The 21255-nt window shown below is 44.6% G+C and overlaps 1 protein-coding gene across 16 annotated transcripts in view; it reads right to left on the reverse strand.

Moving 5' to 3' along the window:
- The window catches only part of Gpr176 (G protein-coupled receptor 176), a 101767-nt gene that overhangs the window by 36247 nt on the left and 44265 nt on the right, over positions 1-21255 (reverse strand). For 5 of the 16 annotated variants that reach the window (XM_087646872.1, XM_087646852.1, XM_087646829.1 and 2 more), the window contains exon 2: positions 1896-2033. The gene's annotated coding sequence lies outside the window, so the exon portion shown is untranslated. 16 annotated transcript variants of the gene reach the window in all.

Genomic DNA, 21255 nt, shown 5'->3' on the forward strand with positions numbered 1-21255 from the left:
CCTATGGGAGTAGACATAGTCATGAGGAAGACTACACCTAGGCTGTCAACCCTGACCTTCCCAAACCAAGTGCAACTACAGATGGCATAGTAAAGTTGTGGTGAAATTTACTTTCCCACTAAATATGAGAAAGAAAACTACGTTTGTACAGAGAGAGACAGACGGAGAGACAGACAGAACTTTCTTCTTCCAACCAGTCAAATAGGATGATGAAAATGTCACTTTAGGAATTAATGTTTTCTTTCTGAGTCTGGATCTTGTAGTTCACGTTGGCCTTGAACTCACTATAGAAAGCACTCTATAGTGCTCAAATGTATATGATACCTTGCCCGGTGGAAGCTAATTTAGCTATGACAGAGGACTGACAGAAGCAGCCACAGAGCTCAGTGTGGGAGGGCAGGAGGAAAGACCATTGTCCTTGCCCCACATTCCATACTGGCACTTGGAACACAGCCTGCACCCGACTGGCATGCCATTCTCTATGTCACACCTCAGACCTCACTGACTCTTACCACCTCATTGAAAAGGAACCCCAAGTCAGAGAAAGCCACACTGAGTGGGCACCCACATTTTCCACTGTTTGTCTTTGCGTGACACTAGTGCCCCTGAGGATGCACAGCAGATCCTTCCTGATCCTTGGGGGAATCCCAAGCATTGAGCTAGCAATCTCCCAACAGGAAGGACAACAACAGTGACTGTGGAAGGGTGGAAAAGGTAGCCTCAGCTGAGAAAGCAGCCGGCCCAGCAGGAATCGAAGGTGCTAGACAGTTTCCTGTGATTCACCTGGAGAGCCGTTCACTTATCAAGAAAGTGACTCGGGCATATTCCCGAAGGACACTTCATCCTACCACACTCACTCACTCAGCCTTGTTCATTGCTGCTCTATTCATAACAGAAGGAAAATGTGGTACGTTTGCACAATAGTTACTCGGATATTAAACAAAATTATGAAATTTGCAGCTAAGGGGGTGGCGCTTGAAAAAATCATTCTGAATAAGGTGTCTCAGATCCAGAAAGACAAATATGGAAAGTATTCATTTAGAAGTGGATATTGGGTGTTAAGTCAATGATAAGCAATCTACAATTCATAGAACCACAGGGGTTAAATCATAGATTGAGGGACAAGATGTGGGGGCAGGGGGTGATGCACCTCACTAGGAAAGGGAAAAAGAACAGAATGGATGGGTGCGGCTTGGCTGGACTGGGAGAATCAAGTGGGGAGGGGGGCGGGAGAAGAGAATGAGAGGGAATGGGAGAGAGACAGCTAAAATGAAGGGCCACTTGAGGGGCAATGTGCAAAACTAATGCAATAGAAGCTTCCTAGAATGTATACACCTGTGAAGGTGACAATGTAATTGCCAAATAATGGGTGAGACAGACTGCCATCTCTCATCAAATAAAGTTTCCAGTATTGGCCTTGAGTTACATCTAATTGAGTTGTTGGCCAAAGGGGTCCCATGAGAACCCCAAACAATCCAAGCTGTGGCCAAGACATATCAGGTTGGCTCTCCGCAACCCAATACAAGGCCCCATTGCTGAAGGCAACACCTGCACAACTCACTGAGCGTGGAGAGGACAAGCTGCTGCCTACAGAGCTCCTTCACCCCCTTGTCCTGGCATCTTTGGTAAGAAGTACTCTGCATCCTGCCAAATGAGAAACATAAATGCCTTGCTGGTGAGGGGCACAAGGCTCGTGGGTGTGACCAACCAGTCTCTGGTTTGACTTAAGGCCACTCCATGGGATGGAACTCGCACTGACACTGCTTGGGTGACCAAGAACCTGAGACTGGATGCCCAGGGACCTTGGGAAAAACTGAACACTGATGTTCTTTTCATTTAAAAAAAGGAGCAATACAATGACCTTTAATGACATTCTGCTATGCACAGATCAGCACCTTGCTCAGGCCTCCCGCAGCAATGAGAACAAATACAGAGACGCACAGGCAGGCATTACACAGAGAATGAGAGACCTTGGAACACTCGGGCCTGAACTGATGTCTCCATCAAATCCCTCCCTCGAGGGCTCCGGAACCCTGTGGAAGAAGAGGCAGAAACAGTCTAAGATCCAGAGAGGATGGAGGACACCAAGAAAACAAGGCCCTCTGAGGCCACATGATCAAAGCTCATCTGAACTCACACAGACTGAGGCTCCAAGCATGCATCTGTATCAGGTCCTTCGTACACACACTATGGCTTCCAGTTTAGTGTTTTATGGGATTTCTAAGTACATGAGTAAGTGTGTCTCTGATTCTTGTTCCTTCTCTTGGGCTCTTTTCCTTCCTTGTTGATATTTATGTTTATTTTGTCCAATTCTGGTGTGTTAGATTTTGCTATATCTTATTTTATTTTATCATATTTTATTTTATTTTCCCTTAGAAACCCACCCTTCCTCTAATAAGAGGCAGAAAGGAAGTGGCTCTGGATAGGAGAGGAGGTAGGAGGAGGGGAGAGGAGGAAGGGGAAACCATAAAATCTATTTTCAAAGAGAAGAAAAAATTAATCAGACAACTGAGGTTTTCCTCTGCTCCAATAAAAAGAAAAGGCCCGCTCTTGTTATGACATACCAGAGAAATCAATAAAGGATTCTTTATTCCATTAAGGAGAGACTGTGGGGATGGCTCAGCAGCCACACGTGCACAAGGACCTGTGTTAAATCCCCAGCACACATCAAAACCCAGGTGCGGCAGTGTATGCTAGAAATCCCCGTGCCCGAGGCAGAGGTGAAATGATCCTTAGGGCCTGCTGGCCAGACAGTCTACACAACGACCAACTTCAAGACCAATGAGAGACGCTGTCTCAAAAAGTAAGGCAGAGAGTGATCGAGGAAGACACATACTATTGGCTCTAACCTCCACAGGTGCTAACATATGCCCATGGGCATGTGAATACACACACACACACACACACACACACACACACACACACAAGAGAGAGAGAGAGAGAGAGAGAGAGAGAGATAGAGAGAGAGAGAGAGAATATATTTCAGGAAACAATGTTATACTCCAAGAATAAATACATAAAACTGGATTGCTACTGCTTCCACTAGCATTTGCACCTGAGTGTACAGATTCTCTGGGCTGGAAGAGTATACAGCAAAATTCCCCTCCCCAACCTTGCATGCTCTCTGTCTGTCCAGATAGGAGTAACGGGGCAGAAGCAGATGGAGCACGCTGCTGTTAGAAGGACTAATACCAGTGGCCAGCATCTAGAGAGCCACTGCCAAATAGATCTTACAACTAGAGTTCATGGTGTGGTCTTTGCTAGAAGCCAAGGCAATAGGTTTGATCTTACCAACATGCTCAGACATTAATGATTTGCCCACGGTCAGAAATAAGAAACAGAGGCACTAGAACTCAGAGCCAGGTCATAGAACTCTAGAGCCTGGGATGTAACCATAGCACCGCATTTCCTCTTTTAAAGGGACTCCCTTACAGTGCCACCACTGATGCTGAGAGCAAGGGCTAAAATATGTCCTGGGGAATCATTGGGACTTGGGTGGCATGGATCTGTACCTAACTAGATGTAAGGAAGCCATGAGAGCAAACGGCATAGTGGAGGTCCTCAAGGGACAGGATGGGAGAGCTTCTGCCGTCTGGGTGGAATCCAGAACAGCTCTGACAGTGACTGCTGGAGCCTGCTGGGCGACGGAGCCATCTTGGGAACAGAGGGTAGACCTGTGGTGCTCATGAAGAACCTGCAGGCATAGTGGCTTCAGACTGGAAGCAAAATGGAGCGAGCTGCTTAAGGCGGCTCTGTAGGTTCCCGTTTGCTTCCAATGAGCTGTTCTGCTGTAAAACATACATGCTTACTGCTCAGAGGCCATTGGCACTGTCCCTACACCACCCAAAAACCTGGCAACCTGGCTTTACAGCTGCAATGTAGGCACTGAGTGTTCCCCTCCGGGTCACAAGCAGGAAAGACACTGACAGGACAGCCTAGCTCCTGATTCAATACCATGTGACCTTCTTGACTGGTGTCTCCTAAGCTGCTATACAACAGAGGCTGCTGCAACAGGAGGAGAAGCAGCAAGTAGACAGAAGATTTTGTCTGCTCTGTCTGAATGATGCATGCATCTCTCTCTATGTCTCTCTCTGTCTCTTCTGTTTTTGAACAAGGCCATCACTATAAGTGTGTACCATACCTGGCTTCAACTTTCCTTTTTGTTTTTTGTTTTTTTGAGACAGGCTTTCATTGTGTATCCCTGGCTGGCCTGGAACTTCCTACCACTTAGACTAGACTAGCTTTGAACTCAGATCTGCCTGCGTCTGCCTCCCAAGCGCCAGAATTAAAGGCATGCACCACCACACCTGACGACTGTATATTCTTACTAGATGCCTGTAACTGTGTTAACATCTACTCCCCTGACCAGTCGGTCAGATCAAACCTTGTTATTGAGGCCAGTGTTGGCAGCAACAAGAATTCCAGTCACCATGTATTTGGCATCACGAAGCCACTGCCATGCAGAGAGGGTCGCTGTGCTGAGGGGATGCGGCCTTGCTAGATCATTCTCTGACTCCGAAGAGGGTCCTTGATGGGTAGAGCAGTAAACACCTGCCCTCTTAGTACTCAGAAGGCTGGGCCAAGAGCATCAACTGAGCCTCCAAGTTTGAAACTAGCCTGGGCAACAGAATGAGACTCTATCATAGAGAGAGTGACTTGATATTAAACCAGTGAACTGTAAGATAATAGCAAAGAAAAATTTAAATAACTCAACAAGCTTTTATTGAATAATTAGACCCTAATAGTAGACAAGTAATTATTAAACATATGGCAGTAGATATCCTGTAACCTGGGATACAGAGAGAAAGGGAGATACACCACCTGGAAGGGGAGTGGGGTACCCGAAGACATCACTAGGCAGAGTTTTAGATGGAGTTTCCAGCTCACCTGAGGGGCAGGATTGGCGAGCTCCACCACCGTGCAGGAAGGTCACATACAGCACAAGTTCATTAACAGCAAGGAGCTTAGCACCGCCAGAGGGCAAGGTGACTCTGGGGAAAATAAAATTAGTCAAGGTGCTAATAGCTGATGCTCTGAGAAGTAGGAGAAGCAAAAAGGTCCACAGATTGAAATCATAACATGCTTTCCCAATTAGAAGTTGCTCTGCCCATTTAACATCTAAATTGGACAGTGGGTCCCAATTTAGGAAATTTTAGAATGTGCAAGAATAAGAAGCCAAAACAAGCAGTGGCAATGACTACAGCATCACAAGCAGAAGGGCAGTGTGTACGCAGATGTCTGTAATCCCACCAGGAGGGACTTGGCAAGGAGGAGACAGAGACAGGGAGGGCAATGGGAGGGGGGGTAAGTATGATCAAAACATATAACAATCATATGTGGAATTGTCATAACAAAATCTATTACTACATATAATATGTGCTCATAAAACTTTTAATGAAAACAAGAATAGATATGTTGGATTTTGCCAAAATTAAAATCCAAAGAACATCATGAAAAAAGTGGAAGGTAGCCCATAAAATAGAAAATATCTGCAGGTTTGAGGAGGCATTTGCATCTAGAATATAAAAAATTCTTACAACATGGTAACAAAAAGATCGCATCACTTTTCAATAATGGGCAAAGGATCTGACTGACAGGTCTCCAAGATGTGCAAAATGGCCAACAGGCATGAGAAAAGCCGTTCAACACCATTAGCTGGAAAGTGCCAATCAAAGCCACCATATCACTTCACATCCCTTAGACAGGCTGCTCAGAAAGACAGATACTAAAAGTGTGCAGAGCTCCGGTGCTGACCCTGCCAGCCCTGGTGGAGGGGGGTGGGATGCTAAAGGAGACATTATGGCAGTCCCTGGAAGACTGCATGACCAGTATATGCTCCCCGCTCTTGCAGTAACTGCCGCCAACTCAATGGTATCAAACAACACACAATCTTCACCTCACTCTTCTCTGGGTCAATGGTCCAAGCAGAATCTGTGTGTGAAGAAGGGAAGCTCTGCTTTTGGGACTTTGGGAGAAAACGGTCTTCCTTGCTTCTTCCAGCTTCTGGAGGCTACATGAATTTTCCACACTGACGTTCGGACTCGCTTTCTGATCTCTCTCTCTCTCTGGGGACTCTGACTGCAGAGGGTAACTCACCCAGACGGTACAGAATCATCCATTTTAAAGTCATCCGATTAGCAACCTTCATTCCATCTGCAATCTGAATTCTAGGTCTGATTACCCTGTGACATTACAAAGTCACAGTTCAGGGGATGGGGACGTAGAAGTCTTCAGGGCAGTCTGCCTCATCCAGCAACTCCTTGGAATACGCTCACTATAAATGAAAAGATACACTCATGCAAAACTCATACAAGAAAGTTCATAGCTGCACTGTTCACAGTAACCAAACAAGAAACAACCCAGATTCATCTACTGAAGAATAAAGAAAATGTAATGTATACAGATGGTGGAATATGACGTAGCTATAAAATGGGATGACATAATGACTTGCTCTGCAACATGAACGAACCTCAGCAGCCAATAAGAAAGGACCATATATGGTTCAGTTCCATTTGCACAAGCCCAGAGTCAGCAATTCCTGAACTGTATGTAATAGATCAGTAGTTGCCTAGGACAGGGAAGAAAGGAAATGGGAGGAATGGAGATAGTAATGAACAGGGCTTTCTTTCTGAAGCAATAAACGTGATGCTGGCTTTTTCTAGAATGTGGCCATTAAAGTGTGGAATTGTACACTCTAAAGGGGTGATTACCTGATAAGGTTTTTTAATGAGTCCTTTGGTCTATTTCTGAAGGCATGAGACACACATAACGAAGGAAGCATCAATGTTTATTCAATTACGTCTCTCTTAGAGATTGTTTTTAAGTGACTAGCAAGAAGTGTGATGTCCTGACTAAGCCGGAATACAAAAACAGCTGGCACGGCCATGTGTCTGGCCTCTCAGACACCAGTCAATTTCATGCTCCAGAGGAATAGACATTGTCCCCTCCTGGGATGTGCCTTCTGCTCCCCAGGAAGCCATGAACCCAGCAACAATTAAACATAGCGAGTGCTTCGGTGTGAAGATGTATGCTCCCTTATCACTCTCTCAAATCCCTCTCGCCCACCCCCACAAAGGGAAGTTCTTCCCTCCCTTTCCCCCTCCCCCTGCTTCCCTCTGTGTGTGAAAACCATGGGCACTCTCCCTGGAGGTAGGGCCAGGGTATTCTCTCTGCATCTTTCACAGTTTAACAAACAGCTTATTCATTTTGCTAAAAGCAAGCTTGCTGTAAGTCACCCACAACCACTCCCAAGCATGAATAGAGCCTCGAGCTTAGCATTACCCATTTCCTTATTTTAAACGTCTCACTAAAAATACTTTTATAAAATTATTTTTTAATTCTAAATCCACTGATCAACAGCTATAAAATTAAAACATGAGGCTAGGGAGTGGCTCCGTGATAGGATCCTTTCCTAGCATGGATAAGGGCCAGGCCTCAAACTCCAGCATCAACAGACAGACAGACAGACAGACACACACACACACACACACACACACACACACACACACACACACACAGAGGAAGGGAGGATAGGAAGAGAGGAAAAATAAACAAACCAACAAACCTATATTCCACAAGGAACAAAGATTTATTGTGAAGAATCTAATTTTCTATTTTCAAATATCAGACAAGAGAAGATGCAGTTGCATGTGTGGGGGGGGGGCGGTGGGTGCACATAAGTGTGCAGGTAGGCATGTCCATGGATATACCTTCAGAGACCAGAGAACAGCACGAGGTCTTTCTGTATCACTCACCTTGAGACAGGAACCGAAGCTCAGCATATCTGGCTAACCAGAGGGCTTCAGGGATCCACCTCTCTTGGGCCACCAATACTGGGAATGCAGGTACACCAAGGGCTGCGCCTAGATTTCTATGTGGGTGCTGGGGATTCAAACTCAGGTCCTTGTGTTTGCAATGCAACTGCTCTTACCTACTGAGCCATCTCCCCAGCTCCAAAGGCACCCTTTTCTATTAATTTCTAAAGTATGATTATATCATCTCTCCCTGCTCTCTTCCCATGAATTCCTTCCATGCATTCTACTTGCTGTCTCTCAAATTCATGGCCATTTTCCTTTCATTGTTGTTGCATACACACAGGATCTCCAGAAGAGCCCAACTCAGTCCCTGATACACATAGACCTGATGATTTCTCAGGTAGTTGCTATAGTAACAGGAAACTGACTCACACAGCCACTCCCAGAATCCCATTTGGCAAGTTATCTCATATCTGGAGTTTGAACAGTCAATTGAGGGATCAATATCAGTGTCTGCTGATGTAAAAGATGATTACATAAGCACAATTCCTAAAAAGGAAAGCTAAACTCTCAGCTAAAGTGCCATCTGGATTCATAAGGCAGAAATATTACTCAAGAATAAAAATGACGTTTAAATTGTGGGGTTGGCTGCAGCTGTGACAGCTAAGACGGGGTAGAAGCTGATCTCAACAACAGCAACGATAATTCTTTAAAAATCTCCTGGGAACCCAGCACAGCTTCAGAACACAGGACAGCAAGTGCGGGCTCAGCCCATGTGACTTTGGCTCATGTCATTAAATTTTTCCTTCATTCACAGGAGAGGCTATGGAGCTGGGACGTTAGGCTGCCATGAAGCCACTAGTCTGTCACATATCACTAAAGTCCACTCTCTGTCCACTACTCTCTGTAGCGGAAGTGTTGGGAGGATTGTTACTGCTGTTTTAAATCTCACTGGATCTCTGTCCCTCTGAAGAACCCAGACTAACACGACTGTCACCGCCAGTCTTTGGAGTTACCATTAGAATCCTAGACAGGCGTGTGGCATGACGCCATCCATACAGCAGCACTAGAGAAGAGAGGAGAGGCTCAGTGGGAAGAGATTCATATAGGAAGGAAGGAGTAATGAGAGGGCACATCTGGATGGATCTGGATTCATCTCCTAGTTGTAGCACTGTGCTACCGTTATAGTAGATATTACCATCTGAGGAAACAGAAGTACACCAGATGTATTCTTACAAACTATGTGTCCGTATACACTTACCTCAACATAAAATGTTTTATTTAAGAAATGAATGGAAAAAAGGGTGATGAATGAAAGCGTCATTAGAACAGCTCTCAACCTGTGGGTTGCCACCCCTCTGGGCATCAAACGACCCTTTCACGGGTGTCACATATCAGATATCCCGCATATCAGATATGTTACTATTCATAAAAGCAGCAAAATGACAGTTATGAAGTAGCAATGAAAATAATTTGGTTGGGGGTCATCACAACACGAGGAACTGTTTTAAAGCATTGCAGGGTTAGGAAGGTTGAGAACTACTAACATGAAATCCATTCAAGCAAGAGAAGACTTGCATTTGAACTAACATGGTGGGAACAGAAACAGAGAGAAGAGGGGAGACTTGGTACAGACAGTTGAGGCAGAATCCAGAGTGTCTATTGACAGTTTAGTGACTTTGAGGCCTCTAAATTAAACAACTAGACAAACAGTGGAGTCAATTACTCAAGCACAGACAGTTCTGTTCTGGAGAAACTTGAGATGTGAGACCATTGTTAGATTAATTTATCCTCCTTCGAACCATCTAAAGTTGTCCCTGCATGTGAAGAGCTCCCAAAACTCAACACAGGCCAGCGGGTTTTGAGTCAAGTCAGTAAAGAAAACATAAGTTTAAAAAGACCCAAAACTGATAAATAAGAAACCTTTATTCCATCACTTTCTTATGTATGAAACCAAAGATCCTACTCTGAGTTTGTAAGCAAATTCTCTATTTAAAATCCATTTTCCACTCAACCTGTCATTCTTGCTTTTGTATTTTCTTCCTGATAAAACAAGAATGCCCTGTCCGGTTAAAGATGATTGAAGCTGTCCACCGAAAGGCAGATGAAGTAAGGGGGACCAAGAGATAGTCCCTCTGAAACAAAAGGGCCTGGACCTCAAATAAACACATTCCAGTCTCAGGCCAATTCTTAAGTCAACGACTGCTTTTCACCAATTGACATCATTTCTTGTTTTCCTTATAAACGCTGTGTCAGTGGGCTGCAGCCTCTGGTTATCACAGCAACTGCCATTTCACACATCAACGTGCTTTCTCTCAGAACACAGACTTGGAGTGGCACTCTTTTAAGGTGTGTATTTTAGCACCTGATGGACCTGGTGTCATTTCTAGTCAACTCCTTTGTCTCAGAGATGTCCTGTTTTTAAAATGTCATAATACCGAAGGCTAAGACAAAAAGACACTCCCAGCTCTGTCCTTTAATTAAACTTGGGATTGCTCCCTTGGCTGCTCTCTGCCCTGAAGACTCTCCTTTTGATAGTGTGGCCCAGGAGGAATCATCAGGCCATGAATTGTGATCCAGCCCATCAGACAGATCAGCAAAGAAATGACAGGCACAATCCTGTTCTGCTGCTATCACTCTTCTGACTTAGTGTTTTCTACTGGCAAAGAAAAAGGAGGAGGGAGGGAGGATGGGAGGGAGTATGAGAGGGAGGGAAGGAGGTAGGGGAGAAAGGGAACCTGAAAAGAAATTGTTTGTGTGGATTAAAGTTTCCTGTAAGAATCTACCTACAAGGCCTATGGACGGATTAGCATTTGACTGACTGATTAGAACTTCAGTGACTGCACAGAGAAAGGACCATTGCCAGTTCAGAGCCCAATTACAAATTACCTTGGGCTCCTTGATCCCCCTAGAATGACTGCTTATTGCCCTTCCCTGAAAATGGCCTAACTTTCTTATGACTGCTAATTAGGTAAGCCCCTGCAAAATGTATAAACAGAACTTCTCTCTCTCTCTCTCTCATCAATCCAGAAGCAAATGCTGTCAGACAATATCTGAGGCCTTCTACAGGGAGGTCCTCACTGCTTTAAGGGACCAGGTACACCATCACTGTATCTGAAAAGAATCTTGATTTAAAACCTTCTTTGCGGGGCTGGGGATTTAGCTCAGTGGTAGAGCGCTTACCTAGGAAGCGCAAGGCCCTGGGTTCGGTCCCCAGCTCCGAAAAAAAGAACCAAAAAAATAAAATAAAATAAAAATAAAACCTTCTTTGCCCAGTTACCATAAAAAAAATTCACAAAGATTATTAGCACATCAGAACATGGAGTTTGAAGTGACCTAAACCATGATCATATGTATTTGACTCCAGAATAAATTATTTTTCATCCCATTAAAGTGGATATTTTTAGCATGATCACTCAACTACTATAGTATGAGAAATCAGACTTGCTACTTGTTTGAAATTTTTCTAAAGGGCCCTAGAGTGTATATAAACACATTTATTGTTAGCATCTGTATCAGCTATTTTTTTTGTCATTATGATAAAATACCATTGTCAGAAGTAACTTGTGGAAGCAAGACTTTATTTGGGCTTATGGTTCTCTCTGGAGTAGAGTCCATTGTGGCAGAATGGCAGGCAGCATGCCACAGGAATGACAGGTAGAACAGGAATCTGAGAGATCACATCTTCAAACAAGCAGAAAGCAGAGAGAGCAAACTGGGAGTAGGGCAAGACAATGAAATCTCAGAGCCCTCTCCCAAAACCACATCTTCTCCAGCAAGATGGCACTTCCTAGATCAATCAGACAGCACCACCAACTGCAGACCAAGTGTTCCACTAACCTGAGTCCTGGAAAACTTTTCACTTATACCTCCCTCCTACCAGAAGCAAACACAGAAATCTACCAAGAGACCCCTTTCCCTTTCCCCCAAGTCATTCTCAATGCCACATTCCACAGGGACCCCTTCTCTGTCTGGAACATACTTGTTAGCAGCCACTGTTGCAAACAGTCAAAAGGGTCCTGAAGTCATCACAATAAGGGAGGCTTTGCAAAACGACCTTAAAACTAGTCAAAATAACTCACTTGCAGAGCAAACTAGTCCACACCCACCACCTCGAGCAGTTAGAACATGACGCTAACCCGAAGTCACAGGGGTCTCCAGTGATCCTGTTAGCTTCTGCCCGTAATCCACTCTAACCAGTCATAATACGGGAGCTGCTGGAGAAGCAAGGAGTTAGGGAATCAGGAGTGAGTAGAAATTTCTAGCTGGGAAACTTGGAACTTGAGATGCTGACTTTTTAGCAAGAAATTCTCAAAACTGCCAACCACTGCCTGCTACTGCCTGCAGGCTTAAAGCAGAGCAGCTCAGGGCTTGACTCTTTGTTAAGTAACGCCAGTCCCCAGACAGCTTCACCACAAAACTAAAAGATGAAATTAAGACGCAATTAAACACGGTCCCATTGCTAAGGCCCCAAATGGCAGAGGAGGTAACCCCACAGCACTAAAATGAGAGTAGACCAGGTAACCCCACTCAGTAAAATGAGAGTAGCCGATAACTCTCCCTACAGTGCACACGATGGCTCCAAGACTTCTAGGCTGAAAATACTGAAGCGATGCTTTCCACAGCTGATGCTGCTGCATAAGGGTGCAGCACTGAAGACCACACAGTTCTAGCATGCAATGTCCTTTCTTGTCACAGTTCCCACCAGGATACCTGAGTATGAGCAGTGAATGAGCAGGGGCCCAAAAGAGCCCAGCACTGCTTTTGTACCTGAGGCTCAATTCCCTCTGAACAGAACTCAGCTTTCACACCTCAGTAGAAGATGAGAGACACAAAGCCCCAGGTGCTGTCTTGTCTTTGCACCCTGCTACCCCGACCCTGAGGTGTGCTTTATCCTTTCTCGTGCCATTAAAAGTTCCCTTTCCCTCTCCACTTGTCTGACTTGCTTCTAAGTGTAGGAAGGTCTTCTAGGGGTGGCCTCTCTAACCCAAGGTGACCTCTCTCAAAGACCAAGTATTTTACCTGTTTGGAGGTGAGTTCATTACACTGCGTCAGGTTCCTTTAATGGTAAGATCTTTAAAATGAATATGTCAAGTATCATGAACACTGGAAAGACAACAGGCGACACCTGTGGAAGTTGGGGCCTTGGTTTATCACTATATCCACCACGTTTCAAACAATACCCAACAAATAGCACTCAAAAGCACCTGCTCCTCTGAGTCCATTAACAGGGCAGAACATGGGTTCCCAACACACAAAAATATACACATTTTTTTTAGCAAACAAAATATTTCCTAAAAATTCTGCTTAATTACTATACATCAAATAGCACCAAGCTATATAGTGTGCCCCATTCACAAACATATGTACTCTATGCCAAATAAAAACTGAAAAAGATGACATTTTCAAGAAGTCAAGGAAGAGTCGGGCCTCTTTTTCCATATGGCTAAGAACGTAAGATGAAATAGGCTGCTAAAGAAAACAGTGCAGAAGTTTCTAGAACAACTAAAAATAGAGGCCCTGTGGGATATGGCTATCCCACTTCTGAGGATGCAATGAAAGAACCGAGGAAGAATCTGGAAAAGACATCACTACACCAACTGCAGCATTGCGCACAACCGCCATGGAAAGACGTCAGTCATGGTCCCATCTAGGATCTGCTTAGAACTCAGCAGTGGATCCCAGATAAGCAGGAGGTAGCAGGAGCTAGTTAATGTCTTCCCTGACTAGCAGCTGCTGCCGCCTTGCCTGGTACCTTTTAGTTTATCTTAAGGCTGCAAAGTTACAAGCTGTTACTTGAGGAGCTTTTTCTCTATGTACTATCTGCTGAAAACAGGAGAAACAAGGAAGCTGATTCCAGATCCTGGGGAAGAACTTAAGATACTGGGGAGTTAAACATCTAGCTTGTATCAAATGTCAGGTGAGGGCAAATGTTCCCAATGTTGTTCTTTGTCTCCAGTCCTACCCACTCTGTCAGCCTTGATATTAGAGATATTGAGAAAACACCTTAGTTTATGATCATTTTTCAGACATTGAATGTAGTTGGCTACAGGTTTGGGGATTTAGCTCAGTAGTAGAGCTCTCGTCTACTATTATGGTCAAGGCCCTGGGTTTGATCCCCAACATGGCACAAAAACAGACCTGAGAGCTCAGGACACACAGGCCTCAGCTACAGACAAGAGAAGCTGGCTTAGGCTAGCTTGCTAATATAAGTCAGGGTCATTAATGTGGCCAATTGCATTTTTCTGCGTTCTACTGTTACAACTTTCCCAATGCTGATGCCAGGCCTGAAAAATGAAACAGGAGCTCCAGATAATTGTCCCTGGGCTGGGCACCTTGGAGAAGCCAGCATCAATCACCATTTGGAAAACAAGTATCCAGTAGAATAGTTGAAGGAATTCACTCCTCTAACCCTGAAAGGGAGACACTCTACTGGAGATGTTAAGACAGACCTGACTGTGGCCAGTCTGTTCACCATGGCCCCAAGGTTTGAAATGTCCAAAAGAGTCCAATGTCTCTATAAACAGTTTGCCAGCCGTGACATAATGCAGGCTGTACTATCAGGAACCAGCACGCAGATAGTGGCTGAAATCATTTAGTTTGAAACTATGCACTAGTGTTAATGCAGCCAGGAAAAAAAATAGGAAGCTTTGCAAAAGAAATGCCCATTCGATATTCTGCACCCTTTATGATTGAGCTAGATGAAAACCTAGTACCAGCAATATCGGGGGTCTGGGCCAGCACTGCCAGGATTTCAATTCAGAAGTCTTTCGCTTGAAACATCTTATTCATTATACAAACGAAACAGAATTTGTGCAGCAGCCATAGCAAGACCATACTCTGGAGCTTGAGAACTAAGGCTGGAACCACCAGGAAAAACCCTGTGCCTTTAACAGATGTACTTAAGCATCACACTGGGCCACCCTGTCTGTCTTCTAGGTTACTGTTAGGTTTGTTTTGTTTTCTGAACTGGAGTGGGAATTTATTCTCTGGTTCTATTCATGGCACTAGATTGTGTCTGTCTTTTTTGGGAAACCCATACTGCTCCTAGCTCCCTGGGTAACCCCTGGACCTTAGGGACAGAGCAGCTGGCCTCCTCATCTAAACACACATGGGAGGGGATGCAGAGAGAGGTGGAGGTAGGCAATACCTTGAACTAAACTTACATTTTTCACTGCCACCATCTAGAACGAAAGTTCAAAGTGACAGAAATCAACCAAAATGTCAAGTTCTACCACGATGTCATTTTGTAAAATAAATATGAAAAGCTTTTCCTGTGTGCACACAAGGTAAGGACCCTGAAATACAACACTTTTAATAGGGAGCTAAGTCTCGAATTTTCCCTGTAAGTAAACACAGGCTCACCCGGAATGACTTGACCTGCCTGTGAACCGAAAGGGATAAACACAGTTCAAAGGTTGACATAGCATGGATTCCCAAGAAGCCTTTCCAGCAACCACTACCCACTGCCGTAACATGACGTCCCAATTCAAAGTAATCCCACAAATACCCATGCTGCCCCCGCTGTACAGGTAGATGCTGTTAAGAGAAAACAATATCTGGCCATATTTATTCAGTACAAACTGAAGCGCTGGAATCATTTTATAATCAAAGACCAAAGAAATAACAATTTTCCATACTTCCAGAGGTGTCAGATTTCCTGGAGCTGGAATTACAAACATTCGTGAGCTGCCTAATGTGGGTGATGGGAATCCACCCCTGTCCCCTGCACAAGCAGCCAGTGCTCTCAAGTCCTGAGCCATCTCTGCAGCCTGCACGTCTGACACATCGGCTCCCCAAAGGCTATCTCCTACAGACAAGCTCAACCCCCAAAATGTATTTCTTAACCAATTGAAGATGGTATAATTATTTCTTTAAATTTTCAAAGATCTTTGAATTTCCTGCCTTGGCCCAAGGTAAGTCAGCAGCTGGGCGGGTGGGGGGGGGCATGTCTATAATCCTAGCACTCAGAAGACAGAAGCAGAGGGATCCCTGCAAACTGGAGGCCAGGCTGCTGGTCTTCATATATATATGTATATGTATATGTATACGTATACGTATATATTTGTATATGTATGCGTATATGCATATATATGTATATGTATATATGTATATGTATATATATGTATATGTATATAATACATCATAATCTCATGTGTGTGTGTGTGTACTGAATCTGCTAACAAAGCCAACAAGCTGTTTTATCCTGCAATTTGATGTGCTCGTTTAATTTAACTTGCATATAAAAAGATGAACGGAGGATAATTATGAAAATCTTGAAATAAGAGGAACACCATGGGAGATGGGGCTAAGGGCTGAATCTTCTTTACCAGAGCAGGGGCTCTGAACAGATAAACAGGAAGCCAAAAAAGTAGGCCAGGAACAACGGAAGACTGAGGACAGTAAAAATGTTACCTCCACTAACTATGAGGCAAAAGGGGGTTTCTCAAAATTAAATTTTAAATTTAGCATATAAAGTAATGGGTTTCATTATGGCCTCTCCATCCATGTGCGTCATTATACTTTGTTCTAAGTCGTCCCCCTTCCCCACTGCCCTGGCCCTGCTTGATGGTCCCTCTCTCTTCCCAAATAGTGGCCTCCTTCTTCTGTTTTCATGTCCCCTGTGTTCCATTTCTGCCTCTTCCCTGCTCTGACCTTGGCTCCTCTCCTTAAGATGTCTTGTTCCACGGTGGCCCACACCTTTAGTGCCAGCACCTGGGAGGCAGAGACACGTAGACTTCTGTATGTTCAAGGCCAGCCCGGGCTACAGAGTGAAACCCAGTCTCAATTAACAACTCTTTTCCCTCTCTCCTGTGGCCCCTTGGAAAAGGGATTCAATTGCTGTTGTTGTTTAAATTCTTTTATTTATATTATTGTGTGGGTGCAGAGCTGTAAACATGAATCCTGTGCATGTCATAACAAGCTTTGGGAGCCAGAGGACACCGGGAGGGAGATTCTCTCCTATTGTGGGATCTGAGGGTTGAGCTCACGTTACCAGATTTGCATGATAACAACTTCTATCCACTGAGCCATCCAGCCCAACCCAGAAGTTCTTAATAACAAGGCCTGGCACATTCAGAAAAGATTATCTTACTTCCATGTTCACACAGAGTTCTGAGACTGGAGTTAGCTCTCCATAGGCAGTAAGGACAAGGCCCCACAACAGACTGTAAACTAGTCACACAGCCTGAGGCCAGAACAGTGGAGTGACTGGAACAAGAGCTCACAGAACAAGGAAAACAAGTTGGGAGAGAGTGGACAAAGGTGACCACAAGGTGTGGCCACTTCCGTTTCCAGAGGGTAACACATGACAGCCTCTGCAACTGTAGGAAGAAAGCACGCAAAGGCCTAAGTGACCACTGATTGTCCAGTACCCTGTTCCCTAAACAGACCAGAGGTTTAAGAGTTTTGAGAGAGAGAGAAAAAGAGAGCGAGAGACAGAGAGAGACAGAGACAGAGACATAGAGATAAACAAAAAGACAGAGACACAAAGAAAGACAAAAACAGAGAGAGCCAGTATTTAAAAGAAAAGATACTAGGTTCTTCATAATAAGGAGTAGGAAGTACTTTTCTAATTATAACCAAATATCTAGAAGGAATTAAAGATTGAAATATTGAAAAATCTGGACCTGGGGTATAGCTCAGTGGTAGAATAGAAGCTTAGAATTCATGAAGACCTAGATTCACTCAGGAGTGGAAAGAGGTGGTGGTCAGGAAAGGTATGGTAAGGAGGAAACGTATTAAAGACCTTCTAGGTAAAAAGAAAAGCTGTTAGGTAAAGTCAAAACACAATTCACACTCTGAGAGGCAAACACCTGCGATTTAATCACAAATGACTAATCTTCCTAATACATAAAAAGCTCTCAACAATTGGGAAAGAAAAAAGTCAAACACTTACTAACAAAAGTGCACCCAAAAAACAGCAGGGAGGCAGGTCAAAGGAATTGAAAGGTAGGTGGCCTGAAGACAGATAAGGAGAGACATCAGATTTCAGAGTAAGAAATTAAAACTGAATCCAGATGTCATCTTTCTCCCATCGTGCCTACAACACGGCATATTGGCAAGGCTATGGAGAAGCTGTGACTTTGTTCATGGCTGATGAGAATCTCAGTACTTTCTTTATACACCGAGGAAGGAGTATCTGAGGGATTCATGACAGTACTGGGGCAACGGCAACCGAAACAGCCCATGTATTTATCCTCTGACCTGCAGGTCCTATTCTGATGAGTCCATGCAGTAGGCGCCCTTACAAATAGGAAACCACAGAAGGAAGCTCCTTGTAGCAGCATGAAAAGACTTCAAACAGTGAATGCACACCAACAGAGGACCGGCTGAACAAACTGTCCAACCAAGCACCATAAACCATGAAACCAGACGAGAGACGTTTCAGGAAGGCGAAGACACCAAGCGCAGAACAGACTTGCATGTGTTAATGCCAGCTGACCCAAAACAGCCAAATAAAACACATGTTAGACATCTAGTGGGGGCCAATGCCAAGTGTCCTCACTACCAGCATGCTATGTGTGATTTAAAGGCTCTGCTAAAAGTCAGCCACACTGGGGCCACAGCAAAGGGCTACTGGACTCACTGGGTTTAGGTTCCAAATTTGGAGCCTGAGGATGAATTATTCAGAGAAGGGCCAGATTGCAAGCTACTGTCACACATGCACAGACATCAAAGCCTGAGCATGCATGGCTGCTCAGGGCCGTGGCTGGTCAGAGGGGAGGCTAACAGCACCAGCCATGAAAGACCTCACAGGCTATGAGTCTGAACTTTACCACGGAGGCCACAAAAGGCCACTGGAGACTTTTGTTGTTGTTGTTGTTCATTTATCCATTTATTTAGTGTGTGTGCATGTGCATGTATGTCCATCACATGTATGCAGGAACTCACAGAGGTCAGGAGAGGGCATTAGATCCCCAGGAATAGGCGTTACAGGCAGTTGTGAGCCACCATGTGGGTGCTGGGAATTGAACCCAGGTCCTCTGAAAGAGCAGCAAGTGTTCTCAACTGCTGTGCTATTTCTCTAGCTACACCGGAGGATTTTAGGCAGCCATGTGAAATCATCAGATATGGATTTTTCTCCTGACTGCAGGGGAAAGGAATGGGTGAGACAGAAGCCACATTAGCATCACTGTGTGAACATGGATACACAGTGGAGAGGGAGATCCTAGCAGTGCACTATTAGGCTCAACTGAAAGGAGCAAACAGTCGTGTGAGAAGTGAAAGCAGGGCCAGAGCAGAGGGGAAGCCCAGGGGGCCTCCAGCACCATCCAGGCCCCAGAGGACCACCTTCCATCCGTGCAGAGAGCTGAGGTGTCTTTGCTCAAGTATCTCTGAAATAGGAGACGGTCTGGGTTCCTGAGGGTGGGGGGAGACTCATGTCGCTTCTCCAACTTCACTATTAACTGTATTCTGGTACTCAACCAAAAACTGGGTTGTGAGGCCAGCCTTGCAGTTGATAGAGGACACCTCACCAGAGAATGAGTTGGGGTGTGAGGATCCACTGATGTAGTAATACTCGAGAGGAGAGCACAGGAAATGAACACACCGAGCTTCACACAGGCTCAAGGAGACAATACCAGAAGAACATAAAGGCTTGAATCATGAACAGCCACCCACTAACTTGTTTTTCATATTCTCCAAGTCTCTGGCACTGTGTGTGTGTGTGTGTGTGTGTGTGTGTGTGTGTGTGTGAGAGAGAGAGAGAGAGAGAGAGAGAGAGAGAGAGAGAGAGAGAGGTTTGACATTTGACCTCTGGTTAACAGTGCCAATTGCTTAGTGAGGCAATTAGAAGACAGTCTTCTAGGGGCTGGGGATTTAGCTCAGTGGTAGAGCGCTTACCTAGGAAGCGCAAGGCCCTGGGTTCGGTCCCCAGCTCCGAAAAAAAAAGAACAAAAAAAAAAAAAAAAAAAAAAAAAAGAAGACAGTCTTCTAGGGTTTGCTCATTAAATAAAAACCCATAATCCATCTTAGGAGCAGGAAGGCTCCTGTGGGTATAAGGTGGTTCAAGATGACCACAGGGGTGGTCAGGAGATTTCAATAAGACACACAAGAGATAAAAGCAGGGAAAGCAACTCGGACGTCTCCACCAGAACTGGCACACTGCTGAGCATCTAGGGCAGTCAAGGAGGCCGCTCAGGGGCGGTGATGCTTTATGCGTAGTCATTTTAAAAACCACTTCTCCTAAAGGCCTGCTCTAATTGTTTTAATTAGACTTTTATGAGCTCATAAGAAAATGGCTTTAAGACATTTTTAATTAGTGCTAACATTAGCCTATTAACCTGGTAGTTATAATTAAATATGGAGATAAACCAACATTTCAGTGACCTATGAGCTAGCTAGTCCTTGGGCTGTCTGGGTTGTGTTTGTGACCACACAAAAAAAAAAAAAAAAAAAAAGACCAGAAGGGCAAGGACAGGTTCTCTGCACAACCGAATGTCTTGTCTTTGAGAACATAATGGTTTTAGCTTCACAAAAGGGTCTGTGGTCACCAAAACTAGGGACTGACTTTGCTTCTGAAAGGTCCCCAAACTTTAGCTCTATAGAATGTTCCTGACAGCCAAGCTTCCACAGACAATGTACACACACCCCTGTGGCTCAAGCAGCAGCCCTGCCTTGGCTTCATACTAGTTTTTGTTGTCTTAAAACAGGGAATCTTGGGAAATGTAGCATTTTTCAGTTTGAAGGTCTATTGTTTTATGTTAGAAGGACTAAAGCCCAAGTACTTTGGAAAGTGCTTAAGACTGTGAAAATAAAACTACAATCTATCTTTCTCCCATGAAGATGGTGTTAAAGAAAAAGCAGAGATTCTCATGTCTGGAGCCCCCGACAACGCAGCTGGAGCTCAGAGAAGCTGGGGCAAGCTGCTCATGTGACATAAATCTGTGAGAGGCCCGGGGAACAACAGTTCTGCCATGAGGCCGATCTCTAGCAGGTTTCTTGATTCCCAGAAGTCCAACCCCTGGCCACTGATCCTCCCAAACTAAACTTGTCATAAGCTGTTTACAGAGCAAGTCTGCACAGCCAAATCATCCCCCTCTGGCCCATGTCTTCCCTCTCTTGCCTTCGTCTAGAGTTCCTCCATTTTTTTAATCCCACTTTTGTAACCCATCTCTTACGATTGGTGATATTTTTTCCCTTTTGTTCAAAGCCCCCATTGTAACTCCTTCAATCTAACCTAGTTCTGCTTCTTCTCATTTGTAACCCTAAATCATCTTAGGGTATTGGTTTTTAAAATCTGCAGACACAGATATGAGAATGGCAAGCCCTCCTGGTCTCAGCACTGCATGCAATATCACACGTGCTCTGAACACAGATATTTCTAGGCGTCTGTTTCACTTTCAGGGCTTCTACAACAAATCAATGCTTTGACATTTCCGAAATCTTCTCTCTTACAATTCTGGGGGCCAGAAGCCCCTGGACCATCAGGGTTGGTTCCTCCAGACACTCAGGGGAAAACCTCCTTCCTCGTCCTCCCAGCTTCTAGAAGTAGCCTGAA

This window comes from Rattus norvegicus, chromosome 3, assembly GCF_021556685.1.
Source record: "Rattus norvegicus strain SHRSP/BbbUtx chromosome 3, alternate assembly SHRSP_T2T, whole genome shotgun sequence".
NCBI classification, from domain to species: domain Eukaryota; kingdom Metazoa; phylum Chordata; class Mammalia; order Rodentia; family Muridae; genus Rattus; species Rattus norvegicus.